Raw genomic sequence first — 15,436 nt, 5'->3', positions numbered from 1 at the left:
TAATAAACTAGACTTTCCTTTGTTTCTTTTATTCATATATGTGATAAGTGAACAAAGTTTCTAGTTAATGATATTTGTAATAGTTGAACGTCAGCAAGGTATCACATTCATCAAGTCTACTGCAGGTATGTATTTTTCCTGAATTTTACTTTTACCAAGCTCCAATTTGTGATGCTGAACACACCCTGCTATGCATACAACACACTATCAATTGCGACATTATACATGTCAATTATTAGCTTTTTGGCCGCATGATCCGACTATCCGAGCGCCTACTCGTCTGACTGTCTGAGCCCTGGTAAATTGCTGTTCCTGTTCTCGTATCCATTCGCTGGTTCTTCCCGATCTAAACATTCCATGAATGATTAATTGATTGGGTAGATTTTTATAGAGTTGCACAGTAAAGAGGACCAAGACATTAAAATCCTTTTTTTTTTGCCGCTCCTACGCCAATTATACAGCCATTGTCACAAACAAAACCTTCTGGCAGAGTTTGAAAGCTCTGTGCTCTATATTAGCAGCGGGTAGGCAGCAGGTGTGCAGCCTATCAGCTCAATTTCCTTTCTAATTTAATTCAAGTAAATTATGCTTACCTTAAGCCTGAAATCCTGTGATTAGCTATTTTGCAACTGAAATCTGATGAAGCCACCGCCATTGCGTCTTGCAAATTTGCAATAATGTTCCCACAGTAATTAAAGGAATCGCATATCCATCCTGAGATGGGAGGTGAACTAGTCTCCAGCAGTTATAAAAAAATAATTCTTACCAGATTGCTAGGTTTAGGAAGTAGTTTAGCAATTTCAGTGAGGGGCGGGCAATGGCAGGGAGCTGATTGCTTCCCAGCCTTGTTTCACTATGTGTGGATTAGGCTTAATCCCTCAAGTTTAGTAAGGAAATCAGTTAGTTTTCAATAAAGATTCTCATTCTCAGGAACTCTCAAGTTTTGGCATTCAATTTTGTCACTCTGTGAGTGCAAATGTCTAGAAGTCCAGTATATTTGTGTTTTCAGTCAAGTTCAAAGTACAAGTGGAAGTCATAGCTATCTTTGATTTTCTCTTGCTTAGCGCCAAACATTTGTAATGGCAATAGGCCAATAGTTTAATCCTGTTTTCGTGTTCCAGACAGTTCTTAGTTCCATTACCAAAAGATCCATACCTTGACCTATAAAAGGTTGGGGGCTGGTTCAGTGGGGGTGGGGGGTGGGGGGGGGGGGGGGGGGGGGGTATCAAAGAACAAAACCAAACTCTAGCTTGTTAGAAATATAGTGAAGTAGCTTCCTTGTATTTTTTTTTGAACGCAATGGCAGGAGCTCTGCCTTTCAATTAAGATAGGGAAAGAAAGTTTATGTACAATCAAAGACTAGCGAGATTAAGGTTTCATCCCCACCTTCCCCCCATACACCTGTGAGCTAAACGTACTCAAGAGCTCTCTTCCTTTGGTGTATGTCTTCCTTTATCCTTGCTGCTACCTGCGTTCCCATTTGTATCAAGTTGTCAAAGACTCTCGTATTTCTCTCCTTCCATATATTCCAGAATGTGTAGATAATTATCCCGTTGAGCCGCCTCCGCTCAGATCTTGGCACTTTCGCTGCCACTTCTTCCCACCATGACTTGATGTGGGTGGGGTTTACCTGGAGTTGCTGTTGCAGTTGAGTGAAGTTTTCCCATGATAAGATTTGATCCCAAACCGCCTTGGCAAAAGGGCAACAAAGGCATAAGTGGAGGCTTGTTTCTAAGGGCCCGTTGCACATGACACATTGCTGCTGGTGCGGCCACCCTCTCTTTTGTAGGTTACGAGCCGTTAGAATTTTATCTTGCACTAAGATCCAGGCGAAGATCTTGCATCTGTTCTCCACATGCGCTCTCCAAATCAAATCCGTACGGAATGGGGGGAGCGAACCTCTGAATTGGATTTTGTATGCCGAGCGGGTGGAGAAATTCCCGTCATTTGTCCAACGCCAGGTGATGGTGTCCTGGACACCCTGCTGTAGGTGCACATCCTGCATTCGTATCCAGAGGGATACAAACTCCTCTATGTGGGTAGCCGATGTGATTTTCCTCCCTAGTTTACGTATCCAATTGTTGTTCCGCATCTCTTTTTGCACCGTTTGGTTAGTCCTTGAGACTAGCCGAAACAAGTTCGGGGCTAGGTATTTAGGAGCTTGCCCATCGAGCCAACTGTGATGCCAAAACCTTGTCTTTGCACCATCTCCTAAAGATATATTGATTGAGGAGTTGAAGAGGATGCGGTCATCATCAGAACACGGGAGCTCCGATCCGCTCCAAGTCTTGGACTCGTCCACCCAATCTTGCCAAAGCCATCGCAACCGGAGAGCTCGTCCAAATCTCTCCAGGTCAAGGACGCCTAAACCCCCAAGGTCTTTTGGTCTGGTAACTGTCTGCCAGTTTACTAGGCAGTGTCCGCCGTTTGCATTCTCCTCCCCTTTCCACAAAAACGATCTCCTGATTTTATCTATCTTCTTCTTAGCCCAAGCGGCGAGGGGAAACACTGTCAGGTGGTAGGTTGGCATAGAGGAGAGTACAGAGGTTACAAGAGTGAGACGTCCCACTCTGTTTAACCATCTTCCTTTCCATTTGGGTAGCCTGTGGGCAATCCGGTCTATGAGAGGTTGGACATGAATCCTTTGCAGTGATCTAATATGGAGTTGTAGCCCCAAATATTTGCATGGGAAGCCCCCTCTAGTACCGGTGAAAGGCGACAGTACTTGGTCTAGGTCGACGTTTCCACAACCAATCGGATGCACTGAGCTCTTTTGAAGATTAATATGGAGTCCCGAGAATGTGCCAAACGCCTGCAGGATGGTTTTGACAGCTTCTACATCGTCTTTTGCGGGGCTGAGGAAAATGGCGGCATCATCTGCATACAATGAGGTTCTCCATTTAGCCGCCGTGATTGGTAAGGGGGTGAGAATCCCCTGTTGAGTTGCTAGGTCAAGCAGACGCTGAAGCGGGTCCATATCTAGGATGAATAGCATCGGCGAAAGCGGATCTCCCTGGCGGACGCCTCTGGCATGGCTAAAGGTGGCCCCCTGTCGCCCATTCAGCATGGGTGTCGAGGAGGACGTACGTAGGATGATAGAGATCCATTCCCGCCAACGCTGTCCGAAACCCAGAGCCTGCATCGCCTCAAGCAAGTACCCCCAGTGTACCGTGTCAAAGGCTTTGTGGATGTCTAGTTTCATGAACAAAGTCGGAATCTTCTGCTTGTGTAGTTTTTTTTACCGTGCTCTGGACGTACAGAAAATTATCGTGGATGCTTCTCCTTTTTATAAATGCGCTCTGACAGTTTGAAACGAGGGAGTTGAGTCGGGGGGCAAGTCTGTCAGCTAACACTTTGGAGAAAATCTTTGCAATGCCATGGAGTAGGCTGATGGGTCTGAAGTCGCTAATTTTTGTTGCATCCGTTTTTTTGGGGAGAAGGATAATAGTAGCCGAATTTAGCCATTCGAAACCCTGGGCATTCAATGTGAATAAGCAGTTCATGGCTGCCATAACATCCTCTTTAATGATTTCCCAACATGCTTTGAAGAAGGCGCCTGTGAAGCCATCCGGTCCCGGCGCTTTATCGGAAGGCATGGCGTATACAATGTTTTTTATCTCATCCTGGGAGAAAGGCACCTCCAGGTCAGAAAGATCATGCTGGTTGTAACCTAGGGCTTGCTAGTTAATTGTGGAATCTCTCTGCGCCGTGGAGCCAATGTGATTTCTAAAATAATTGTGTATGACCTTTTCTTTATCTTGGTGGGCCACCGCGATTCCCTCATCCGTGTGTAGATAGTGTATGTAGTTCTTTCTCCGTCGAGCATTGGCTCTACTATGGAAGAGTTTTGTGTTAGCATCTCCACATTGGATGTAAGTTAAACTCGATCTCTGTCTAATTCTTGATTTTTCAATAGCAGCGAGCCCCGTGCTACGGGATTTGAGTCGGCGGCATAGGTGAAGTTCCATGGCCGTGAGCATCCTATGTTCTTAGGCTGCTTCTAGCTGCAATAATACTTCTTTCACAATGGCGAGCTGTATCCTTGTATCCCCAATCTTGTCTTTCTTCCAACACTTGATTGCTTTTGCCACGCGCGCCATTTTGATATGCAAGCGTTTGATAGGAAGAGCCGAGGCGACCGGCCTATTCCAAGAATTTTGGACGATGTCTTGGAATCCTTCCATCTTAGTCCAGTAATTTTCAAAGCGGAAGGACGTGTTGTGCCGGTGGTCAAGCTCTCCCTGTAGCAGCAGGGGTGTTTGGTCCGACATTAGTGATGGGAGGGAGTGTAGGAAACATGCGGGGAAGAGCAGGTCCCACTCGTTGGTACAAAGCAGCCTGTCAATTCTAGTGAGCGTCGGGTTGTCCTGTTGATTGCTCCAGGTGAAGCGGCGCCCATTTAGCTTGATTTCTTTGAGCCTCAAATGATCGATCATCGCTCTAAACGCCCCCATGAGGCGCTGGTTTAGGTTGGAGTTGTTTTTGTCTTCCGCCTGGTAGATGAGATTGAAGTCTCCCAGGATGAGCCATCTATTGTGGACCGACGGTGGAATGTTCTTCAATTCTTGGAGGAATTGAAGTTTAGCTGCCTCTCCCTGCGGGCCGTATACCACTGTAATTTGCCACTTTGTTCCATCGGCCCTCATGTTGATCTGCGCGGTTATGGTGTTCGAGGTAAGTATAATGTCGATGAGGTCGAAGAAGTCTTCATTCACTGCTAGGAAGACGCCTCCTCTAGTCTGTTCCACCGGTAGCACCGTATAGGAGTTTACAAATTTTGCTCCGATAGTTCTTCGTACCACCTCATGATCCATCACATGCAACTTTGTTTCATGTAGACATACAACGGTTGCAGCAGTGGTTCTCACTAACTCGCACACGGAGTCCTGTCGTGCTCCGTCATTCAATCCCCTAACGTTCCAGTTAATTATGTTGCAATTTAATTGTGCCATAAGGAAACCAAGTGGTCCCATCTTAAAAATGCAGTTAGTAAGGTGGCGAGAAAGCCGCCACCCGGGACATTTGAACTGGCAACTTGCCGTAAGCTAATGACACGGATGTATAAATTCAAGCGAGTTGCAAGGTGATAACGCCGATACATCTGAAAGCTGGCCGCCGACAGAGCAAAACGAAGCAAAGGTTTGCTGCTCACAGAGGTAAAGCTACAGCTAACTGCGAGATGCGGTGTCCAAGTAGTTTGATGGGGAGACGACCGAAGGCCTCTGGCTGTCGCCCCACCCAAACACCATAGGTGGACAAACACAAAAGTTGCGGAGCTCTCAGAGCTCCCGCTGCCACTGCGATGCACGGTTTCTAACATCGGCTAATAAACCTACCCCAGCAACTCAATAGATGTCTAGGTGCTGGTGGTGGGTAGCGTTGCCGCTGCATCGAGGCCACACAGTGCCGACATTGTCTTGACAGTATCGTCGTCTAGAGGACCCTTGAATAGGTTCAAGTAGCGCAGCATTGCCTCGTCGTGGTTGAGTCCTTGGACGTCGAGGATGCCAAGCCTTTTCAAGAGCACTTGTCTGGCCTTTGTTTGGGTGTCCCCCCTCGGCCAGAACTTGGCCACGATGCGCGTGCTCCTGCGTGTCGGGGCTGGTTGCCTCTTGCGTCGTAGCGGCGGGCTTGGCTGGCGCACTGGACCCTGCAAAATGGGCTGAGGCAGAGGTTGTGAGATCTCCAATAGGAACTGTGACACCACCGCTGCAGTGTGCGGTGTGCTCTGGCCATCGTCGGCGAGTACCTCTGGGTTGTCGCTGTTGTTGCCCGGTTGCTGGTGGTGGTGAAGTCCATCTGTCATGCGTCGACTGCGCGAGCAGTTGGTGGGCGTTCCGCGGGCGCCGCGTCTGGAGTAGATGAGCCTCGGGCGGAAACGAACCACCTGGGGGCTCCTCTCCGGCTGTGTCTGCTTCCGATGTGGCCGCCTGGAGTAGACTCGCCCATAGCGGAAGCGACGCTCCGCAGCGAGGCGTGACCGTTGTGATGTCACATTTTCTTGGTCGGTGATGGGAGGACCCTGCAGTTCAGTCAGGCAAGGGGGAGACACAGCGGTCGTCAGCGTGTCCGAAGATGAGTCGCTCGGTGTTGCGGACGTGGACGGTGCTGCAGCATCAGGTGTGGCATTCGGCTTCCAGGGCGGGGAAGCAGCAGGTGAAAGGGTGCAGGGTTGGTTATTGACATTGCTTTGATTAGCACGCACCTTTGGAGGGCTCGGTGATGGATGATGATTGTTGCCAGCACCGCTGAAGTCCGGTGACTTGCAGCGCTGGCGTGGTGACGGGGACTTGGAGCGCGTCGTTGTGGTCCTCGGCTTCGAACGCGCGTGCCTGTGCGGCCTCCGGTGTTGCGCCCGTTCTCTGCTGCGTCCTCTGGTTCCGCGCTGAATCTCTCCCTAGCGGCCGGAGTCAGCGGGCTTGGCAAGTAGGTGCCGAGACCCAGTGTCCGTCCCACGTCCAGCAGTGACGCCTGGGGCAGAAAGGGTGACATCATGGCCCACAGGGTCGCTCGGGGCAGGCTCGCGGGCGCCATGGCCAGGAGCGACGTCGTGCAGATGTCAACGACGACCCCCGTGTTCGGGGCTCCGGTGTCGACGTCCACCATGTCTCGACTCCGACCGCTCCCACTCGCGATCCTTGGGCGCTCGCGACAGGCTACGGGCAAGGCGCGAGTACCAGTTGTCACCCTAGTGCTCTCGGCATCCACGGCGTTCGTCGTCGTCATCGCGGTGTCCACCGCGGAAGACAGCAGGCGGTGGGTCGTGGCGGTCGCGCGGTGTCCTTTCACCATCAACGACCCCATAGTCCCACATGAACACGCGGGGAGCAGCAGCCCGTCCATCTCTCCCTGGTGGATCCTCCACCAGATCAAGGTGCACCAGCACCCTGAATGTGAGTCCCCGGCGGCCGCGCACGGGTTGCGCGCTGTGGGACTCAGCTTTCCTGTAGGACAATGTGAGCCAAGTTACCTTCGGTATGTCTGACGGATTGTGCGTCCAGGCCCAGACACAGAGCGCCCTGGTGTCCGTGCGGTCCAGCGACGCCTTCTCGACGTAGTCAAGGTCGCAGGCCCTGGCGACAGCCCTCTTGGCGATGCTCTCATTCCAGGCGTGAAGGGGGATGCCCTCCAGGCAGAGGCGGACTCAGAACTTGAGGTCGCAGATGTCGCCGTGCGTTACTATCTGCCACGGCCTTGTGTGGATGTCGAGGTTGCGGTAGGGGAAAACCCCCTGCGCCACCACCTCGTCGCGGTGGTGGTGGTGCTTGAAGTCGACGAAGAAGTCCTCAGGGGCGTGCCTGACGATGGTGACATCCTCCGGGCGAACTAGAAACTGATGGCAGATGGCCCTCTTGATGACCTCCGGCTCCACCACCGGCCTGCTCCCCCCCAGCCATGCCACCATGCCGTGCATAGAGAGACAATCGAGCTCCTGGTCCATGTTGTCGATGGAGAAAGCCACTGCGCTGGTGTCCAGAGGACGGACAGCGGGGTCCCTGGGCCTTGCCATCGCCGTTTCGCGCAGGGGCGGGAAGTTGGTGTCGTCGAGCGGTGGCGGGGCAGTCTTGGGCGTGGAAGCTTGCTTTCTGGAGGATGAGTGCCTGCTCTTGCACACAAAGCTTTTATGTCCCCAGCGGCCACAGGAGAAACACCGCACCGGGTCTCTGCAATCCGCCGCAGCGTGGCCAAAGGAAAGACAGCGGAAACATTTACCTCTCATACGCCGCTGCAGATCATCTCTGTGGAGGTGGCGCGCCGATGTGACCTGGGTGGTTGAAGGAGTTGAATGCTCCAAGCTCTTGAACTCTGGGAGACGCCACCAACGTCTCGGGAGCACCAAAGACCATCCGTCCTCGTCTTGTGACACGAAGCGCGCGCGTGAATGCGCCCCACTGGCCAGCTGCCGTGGCCCGGTGACGGCCTCGAGCCCATCAGAGCCGTGGACTCCGCACAGCAGCGGATCTGAGGCAGGATTTGGTAGGTGTAGCAGCAATGGAGCAGTAGCTTCTGACCGGGTGGTTGCAGAGAGGCGAGGTGAAACTGACTCGCTTGCCCGACGTGCTTCCCGTCGTGTCGAACCCACTGGCGGTGGCCGCACTGGTCACGACGAGGCGGGGCTCTGGCCCCACGACGACCGCGGGAACAGGGGGCGCGCCGCGAGCGGTGACCGACGCAGCAACGGGCGCGCGGAACCGGAGATCCGGCTCCACAGTGGCCGATTTGATGGCCGCCTGGGGTGGGGAGCGCCGGGGGGTGGACTCGATCTGTGGCCGGGGGCCACCGTACGCCTTGCCCTTGGGGTGAGGGCAGGGTGGGGAGTCCGCAGGCGATCGGTGGCCGCGGCCGGCGGCGGTGGAACTGGGCAGGGGGGCGGCGTACGGGGGCGGGGGCGAGCGTGGGGGGGCAAGCTCGATCTGTGGCAGGGGGCCATCGTACGTCTTGCGAGTGGGGTGAGGAGGACGAGCGTAGGGCGGGGATTCCGCAGGCGCGCTCGGCGTATGGGGGCCGCGGCCGGCGGCGGCGGATCTGGGCTGGGAGGCGGCGTACGGATGCGGGGGCGGGGGAGCGGGGGGTGCGTAACGTTTCCATTTGGTCCATTTTCCTTGTATTTTGAATCTATCTATTAGTCCAAATATCCATCAGTTCAGGCAGTAAATCCCACTCTGTTCTTCAGTCTAGCTGTTTGTTTCCTTGTCAGATGGTTTAATTCTTGACACTCATTTCCATGCTCACCAAATGAGTTGGGCCAAATTCCGAGGCATCGAAACACACCATAGGACTCTTCAACTCATTGGCCACCCTGCTACTTTACAACTGGCTTACCTATCAAATCTTCCTGTGATTTCTTTTTTCTTGACTTCAGCTTCTTCAATTGAGAATCGGTCATCATGGCATGGGAGCTCATTGAGGTCCCGGGCAACCTGAATCCCTCTCTCCAAGACTCTACAGGTATTCCCTTTAATTGCTCTCAAAGTTAGTTTTTTTTTCATGCTATCGTGGTTTCATTTTATTAAAAACTGTTTCTTTGCCTTGCCAGTTGATGTGGTGGCCGCCAAGATTGATCCCAAGCTAGCCAATACTCTCATTAGGTAAAGGACCTTTTTTCCCTGTTCTTTTGGTCTGAATTTGAAACATTTTAGTAATACTCTTTACTGCTTAGCGATTTTTTACTTAAATTAACAAGAATTGGGGGCACTATCGCTTTATTTTTATGATATTTTGGCTCAAATAATAGATGGTGGGATGTGCTTTCAGTTGAGGAATGGTGTCCAGGAAATGAACCAATATCTAATTTTTGAATTTTTGTAACTCTTATGGGATAGGAACTAGCTGTTGTGTTTCCTGTACTCCATTCATTTTTAGTTCAGTAATCCTGTTTCATCCACTTGGGATGACATTCAATCCCAATTTAGTTCTCTCTGCCAATATGAAATCAATGTTAAGTTCATGATCTCATGGCCCATGTTTGTTATCTGAATGGGGGTGGTTGTATACAGTTGACATGTTGGTCTTTTTTGTTTTTGAATTTTTTTATGATGCAAACATGCTAATCGCTCTCTCTTTTGTAAGTTGTGACACATTTTTCTGGGTTCACTGTTTGACCCAAAATCATCCAATTTGTGTGATACCATTCCAAGTGATGTTTTCTTGATTCCGCTGCTTTCAGGCAGTTAAGCCAGGTATGCCCTTTGGAGAATCTGAGGCATGTAAAGGGTGTACGTCGACGTACTGAATGTGGTGGTATATGCACTTCATCTTGTTCTTTTTTTTTTTGTTTGCCATCTGAGAGCACTACTCACGGAAGACATGCCATGACTGTCTAAATACACATGTTAATAAGACTCATGCCATAGCTGGAGAAATGCTCCCTGGCATATCGATACATAAAAAACAATTGATTTTGCATTGGAAAATAACCTTGTAACTGATTAAAATTTACTTTCGCATGATTATTAGTAGGCTTTTCACCGGGATGCAGGTTCATTTTTTTAAGGAAGCCGCTGGATGCTTTTTATTTATTTATACTGTAAATATTTGCACATGCAAAAATAATTATTTTATCCTTTTATTCAAAGGCGTCCTCCTTCTCTGCTTTTCCCATCAGAGATACGGAACACTTCCAAAGAATAAGGATAAGAATCATGACTCTAGATGGAACATCAACTGAGAAACTAACAATAGCAATATTTCAAGTTAGATCTTCCATGTAACAAGTAATCATGCCCGAAACCTTAATCTAAAGTTAGGAAATGCAGAACCACTACTGTAGCATGGAAACAAAAATGAGGAGATCATCGTATTTTTTATAAGCTAGGCTGGCTATTTAACTTATAATTATGTTGCAGAACTTTATTAACTCTCTAATTCTATGTTATATTATGTTTGGCAGGAAAATCTGAGTTATCAATAATCCTATGTGTTTCTACTGGGTCTGAACCTTGTAGCATACAGTTTTCTGAAGATCTACAAAAGATAGTGGATACTTATCAGCTGAGTCCTTTCACTGCAAAAGTAAGTAATGCTGCCATCTTTTGGGAAGCTTTGATCTTGTCATTTTTATTGAAAGTGTAGCATATGATTCTGGCTTGTTGATAAAAGTTTCTTAACTTTTTATATCTTACCACTCTAGATGCATCAAAATTTGAATCCTTTGGAATGACTGGTGTTATCTAGCTTCCTTGTGCCCTTGTCATATATTGACGTTTACTATTGGTAAAAGTCTTTAACAGGTTGCCAAGTGTTGTGCTACATCAAAAGAGGAGTGGGAGGAACAGTGCAAACTTTGGCCAACATCTTACCATCCTGCATATGAGTATGACCTCACTACATGTCACATTATGCTCTCTTTTTTTCTCGAACACGCAGGAGAACTGCATGTCATTGCATTATTAAGAAGAAAAGGGCTTGTTACAACTAGTTTCTCATATTACATTGTGCCTGTTGTTAATACATACATGACCACAGCCTATCCATGTAGCCTCTACTGGCCTCTAGTGACAACAATACAACATGCCCTTAGCTCTGGCAAGGCACCACAGGAGTTGAATCAAGGATGAGCCATTTTGAAGATGGTATCATTCTGGTGCTTTCAGATCATCCAGGTGCCTAGAATGACCCCAGAATTAAATCTCTTAGTGCATGACCATCACATTGGATCCACCTCCCCTGCTTCACCATTCTGCAAACACCTTGTTGTCTTGTCACATTATGCATTTGCTGTGGTATTTTTACATCATTAATCTTGTCGTCTTCTAAAGATACTTTTGTTTATAGTTCACTCAAACATACAAGATTTTCTAGGCCAAACTTGTAAGTAGATAAAGAAAACAATGTTGTAGCTGAAGCCCAAAAGGAACTAATTGCTAGCTATAACGTTTCAGTTACCATCACAGCACTTCTCTGAAGACTTTCAATTCCCAACCAGGGTTGCAGGAAATCTGCCCTATCTGATGTTGAAACACTAGCCATCTAGCGGCATGGCTCCATTCTGATGTGCCGCATAGTCATTCTTTAGGCAGCTGCATTCGTAAAATATTAATGCTCGTTGCTTTGACTTTGGCTGGTAGCGCATAGCTACAGGGCCTAGAATGTTTGGTGAATGCACAGTATCATGGGTGGGCTTCTGGTTTGTCTTCAAATTTAGGTCATGATTTACGAATGACTAATCATATCTTTTCCTTGAATATTGTTAAAAGTTGCTACAGCATGTGATGTGATTACAGTAACATACTTTTGCATCAAATTGGCAGGATTTTACATAGTTTTGTTGCCTGTGGATGAAGTTTTACTATATTTTATGATAAAAATAGAGTTTTCTGTGGAGGCGTGGATATTTCAATTTTACTGAGTAGTATTCATGCAATTTTCTTCTCTCTTAGACTTCTATGTTTAACTTACAGCCTTGATATTGTCCGTGGATTTCAAGAGGACTAATTACCATCAATATTTAATTGCATGAAGACTGCTATTCAGTTATCAAAGGTGACCACTCTCTGGTAGTCCTTAAACTTTTCAGGGGTATTACATAGTAGGGCCATGAGCTATTAAATTTTGCAGTTACATATCCCTAAACTTGCTAACTGGTTCACTCAATCAGTCAAAATCTGCCTTTATGTAATATGATGAATGTTCATCAAGCATACTTTATCTGCCAAGCTTTGTTATTTACACAATTGTATCTTTATCTTGTTTGTTTGGTGTTTGATCATTTTTTTTTTGTTACTAATTTCCACTTTGATTCTCTAACTGTACTAGGCGGGCAATGCTGCAATAATTGTTGATCCATCAAGCATGCAAATAATTGCAAAGGCCACGGACCAGACACACAAGCATGAAATGCCTGTAGAAGGGAACGCGTTTTCTGAAGTGAAAGCAGATGTTACCTACTCTTTGAATGAAGCAACTGATAATGACAGCAATTTGTCACTGCCAGGATCCTTTCTTCCTAAACGTAACAGTTTGAACATGGAAATTTCATGTATAAATCCTTGGGGACGGATGAGAAAAAGGACTTGTGAGCAGAAGCCATTGTCCTGTGATGGCTGTTTTGCATGGCATCCACTGAGACATGCTCCCATGGTTGCCATTGAAAATGCCGCTGAGAGGGATAGAACGATGTTCCCTTCTTCGACTTCAATAACCAAGCCAGGGGCTATTCGGCGAGAGACCATTATGGGAAGTGGGCTTCGACGAAATGCCATTCTGCAATGGGGCTTCGCCAGGATACTATTATCAAGTGCGACACAACCGCTAAGATGCCATCCGAGGTAATTTGGAGCCTTTTATTCCCTTTCTACCCCTCCCTTCTCTCTTTTCCTTTCACGGTCGCGATTGGGAGCACCAGGCGTGGTGGCCGCAGCACCGCCGTTCCTGAGCGCCACCGCTGCAGTTGACCCCGGTGTGGGTGATCTCGAAGATCTCCAGGTGGGTGTATCCGAGCGTGCACAGGTGCGTCACGTAGTCGGCGGGCTAGATGTCGTATACGAGGCCCGGGTCGATGGCGCGCGCCAGGCTCACGTGGCCCGTGCCCATGGCGAACACGTCGGCGCGCCCGCCGTCGCCTCCGCCGTCCATGATCGCCTTCCCCTGCCGGTCGGTTATCTCGGCCGTGGTCATGATCGCGGACCAGACCATCGCCGGGCTTCAGGACGGGTGCACGGACCGGATCAGAGCCGTGATGCCGCTCACGTGAGGCGCCGCCATCGACGTCCCCGAGAGCACGGTGAAGTTGGACCAGCGGGCGTCGCTCTCCAGCCCCGACGGGCCCAGGTTCCCGGGCCACGCCGCGATGATGTTCACCCCGGGGGCGACCACGTCGGGCTTCAGCACCGACGGGTTCGTCAGGCTCGGCCCACGCGCGGAGAACACGGCCACTGCAGGAGCGCGCGTGCGCCCGATCCGCGTGCCGCCGAAGACTATCCTCGCCACTGGCCGCGGCGTCAATCTGATGTATTTCTTCAGCTCCACGGCCTCCCGGTACCCGATGAGCGTCGCTGGCAGGACGTGGACGTCGATGGAGTCCTCCTGCCGGTTTATCTCGGAGTTGGCGAGCACCATGGCTGCGCCGCCTACTTCTTTTACTGCCTCACCTTTATCGGCACGGCCCGTGATGCCGTGGTGCCGCGGCCGTACCCGGACCGCGCCCACGCGCCGGTGGGGCAGAAGTTGAGCCCCAGGAAGTGGTACGAGTAGGTGGTGTGGAGCTCCACCCGTCGGTCGGCGCGCACCGACGCAACGCCCGGGAGCGCACGCAGCGCCGCGGCCTCGCCGTCCGCGAGCTGCGCCGCGAAGTCGTCGAACACGGTGTGGTAGGAGTAGAGGAGGCGCGAGGAGGGGCGCTTCTCCTGCTCCCACGCCACGGACCTCTCGAGGAAGGAGAGGTGCCAGTCGACCTTGGACTTGGAGGCGGAGAGCATGGCCACGCCGCTGTCGCCCTCGTCGTGCGGGTGCAGCTGCACGATGTAGGTCTGCATCGTCTCCGCGGCGGCACCGAGGACGACCGCCGGAAGGAGCAGCAGCCAGAACAACGAGTGGCAGACTAGTAACACCCTGGTGACATACACTGCTGCTGCCAGCTGATCTGGTTTGAGAAGGGAGGGGTAGAAGGGGAATAAAAGGCTCCAAATTCCCTCGGATGGTATTATAGCGGTTGTGTTGCATTTGATAATGGCATCCTGGCAAAACCCCGTTGCAGGATGGCATTCCGTCGAAGCCCACTTACCATAATGGTCTCTCACCGAATAGCTCCCAAGGCAGATTCAAATGGCAATCCAGAGAACTGTTGTGATAATGAACCAGCAAAAAGGCTAAAGACGGATACAAAAGTGAGCTTGTTGCTTTTTATAATTTCTCATTGCAGTTGCTTATTTAGTGTTGCATGAAACTGGCAATAATGCATTCAATTTATCCTACCTTTTTCTGACAAGGTCAAATTTAAACATCAGGATAATGAGCAACTGGCATCTGAATCATTCTGCGGTGACTTGTCTGAAACCAGCAGACCATATCTCTGTACAGGATTTGATATCTACCTTGTTTGGGAACCATGCACAATGTATGTTCAATTTTTGTCTAGCTTGCACGTATTTTCTCCACTTACTACTGCTGATCTTACTTACGTGCTACTTTAATTTGAAGGTGTGCAATGGCACTTGTACATCATAGATTCAAGCGTGTGTGTTCTACGCTTTCCCCAATCCTGTTACTGGAGCACTCGGTGGAGTCTACAGGTTGCATGGGGAGAGAAGTCTAAATCATCACTACAATGTATTTAGGGTTTCAGTACCTGAGGCATACACGAATGGTTTGAATTATTGTTCGAAGGAATGCTGATCCAACATCCTGTTCCATTTTATTTAGAAAAAAGGATCTTGATTTACACTATGGATGTCATTTTTTTTGCACAAGGGCTTCAGATTACGCCTAAGCTTGTCATTTCGTATCATTAAAATTTTACCTATGTTGTATCACTAAAATATGCTCCCTCCGTTCTCTTTAATCGGATACTATAGATTTCTTTTATGGTCCTGGAAATGTGGCACTGACCTGGAAGCTATTTTGTGTTTACTGTACACAATTATGCTTTGAGGTGTTTACAGATGTTGAATTAGCCATGCAGTGTATTATATAGTCCGTTCTCTTTAATCGGATACTATAGATTATTGTCTGGTGAACGTTATTCGATTTTGTGATCAGCATAAGGTGATTGTAAATTTAGATCCATGATTCATTCAGGGCCTGTTCATTCTCTGTTGTTATTCTTTGTTATGCTTAATGCCTTCATGTAGCATCACAGTTACTGCTCCTGTTAATTTTAGTATTGATGTCAACAGATTATTTCATCTTCATTCTCAATCTCTCCTTGTTTCAGCATTAGGAACTAAGCGGTTGGCCTCAGAGGAGCTGGCCAATGACTGGGATAATAAAAGGCTAAATC

At 49.1% G+C, this 15,436-nt stretch overlaps 2 pseudogenes; one reads left to right on the top strand and one right to left on the bottom strand.

Moving 5' to 3' along the window:
- The first annotated feature begins 212 nt into the window (after nt 1–212).
- LOC136493957 (tRNA-specific adenosine deaminase TAD3-like) lies at nt 213–15,040 on the top strand (annotated as a pseudogene).
- Nucleotides 12,820–14,224, bottom strand: LOC136492919 (subtilisin-like protease SBT1.2; annotated as a pseudogene).
- Nucleotides 15,041–15,436: the final 396 nt, after the last annotated feature.

The sequence above is a fragment of the Miscanthus floridulus genome, chromosome 11 (genome assembly GCF_019320115.1).
Source record: "Miscanthus floridulus cultivar M001 chromosome 11, ASM1932011v1, whole genome shotgun sequence".
Taxonomy (NCBI): Eukaryota; Viridiplantae; Streptophyta; class Magnoliopsida; order Poales; family Poaceae; genus Miscanthus; species Miscanthus floridulus.
The sequence above is the reverse complement of the archived record's forward strand: the minus strand, read 5'-3'. Positions and strand labels throughout refer to the sequence as shown.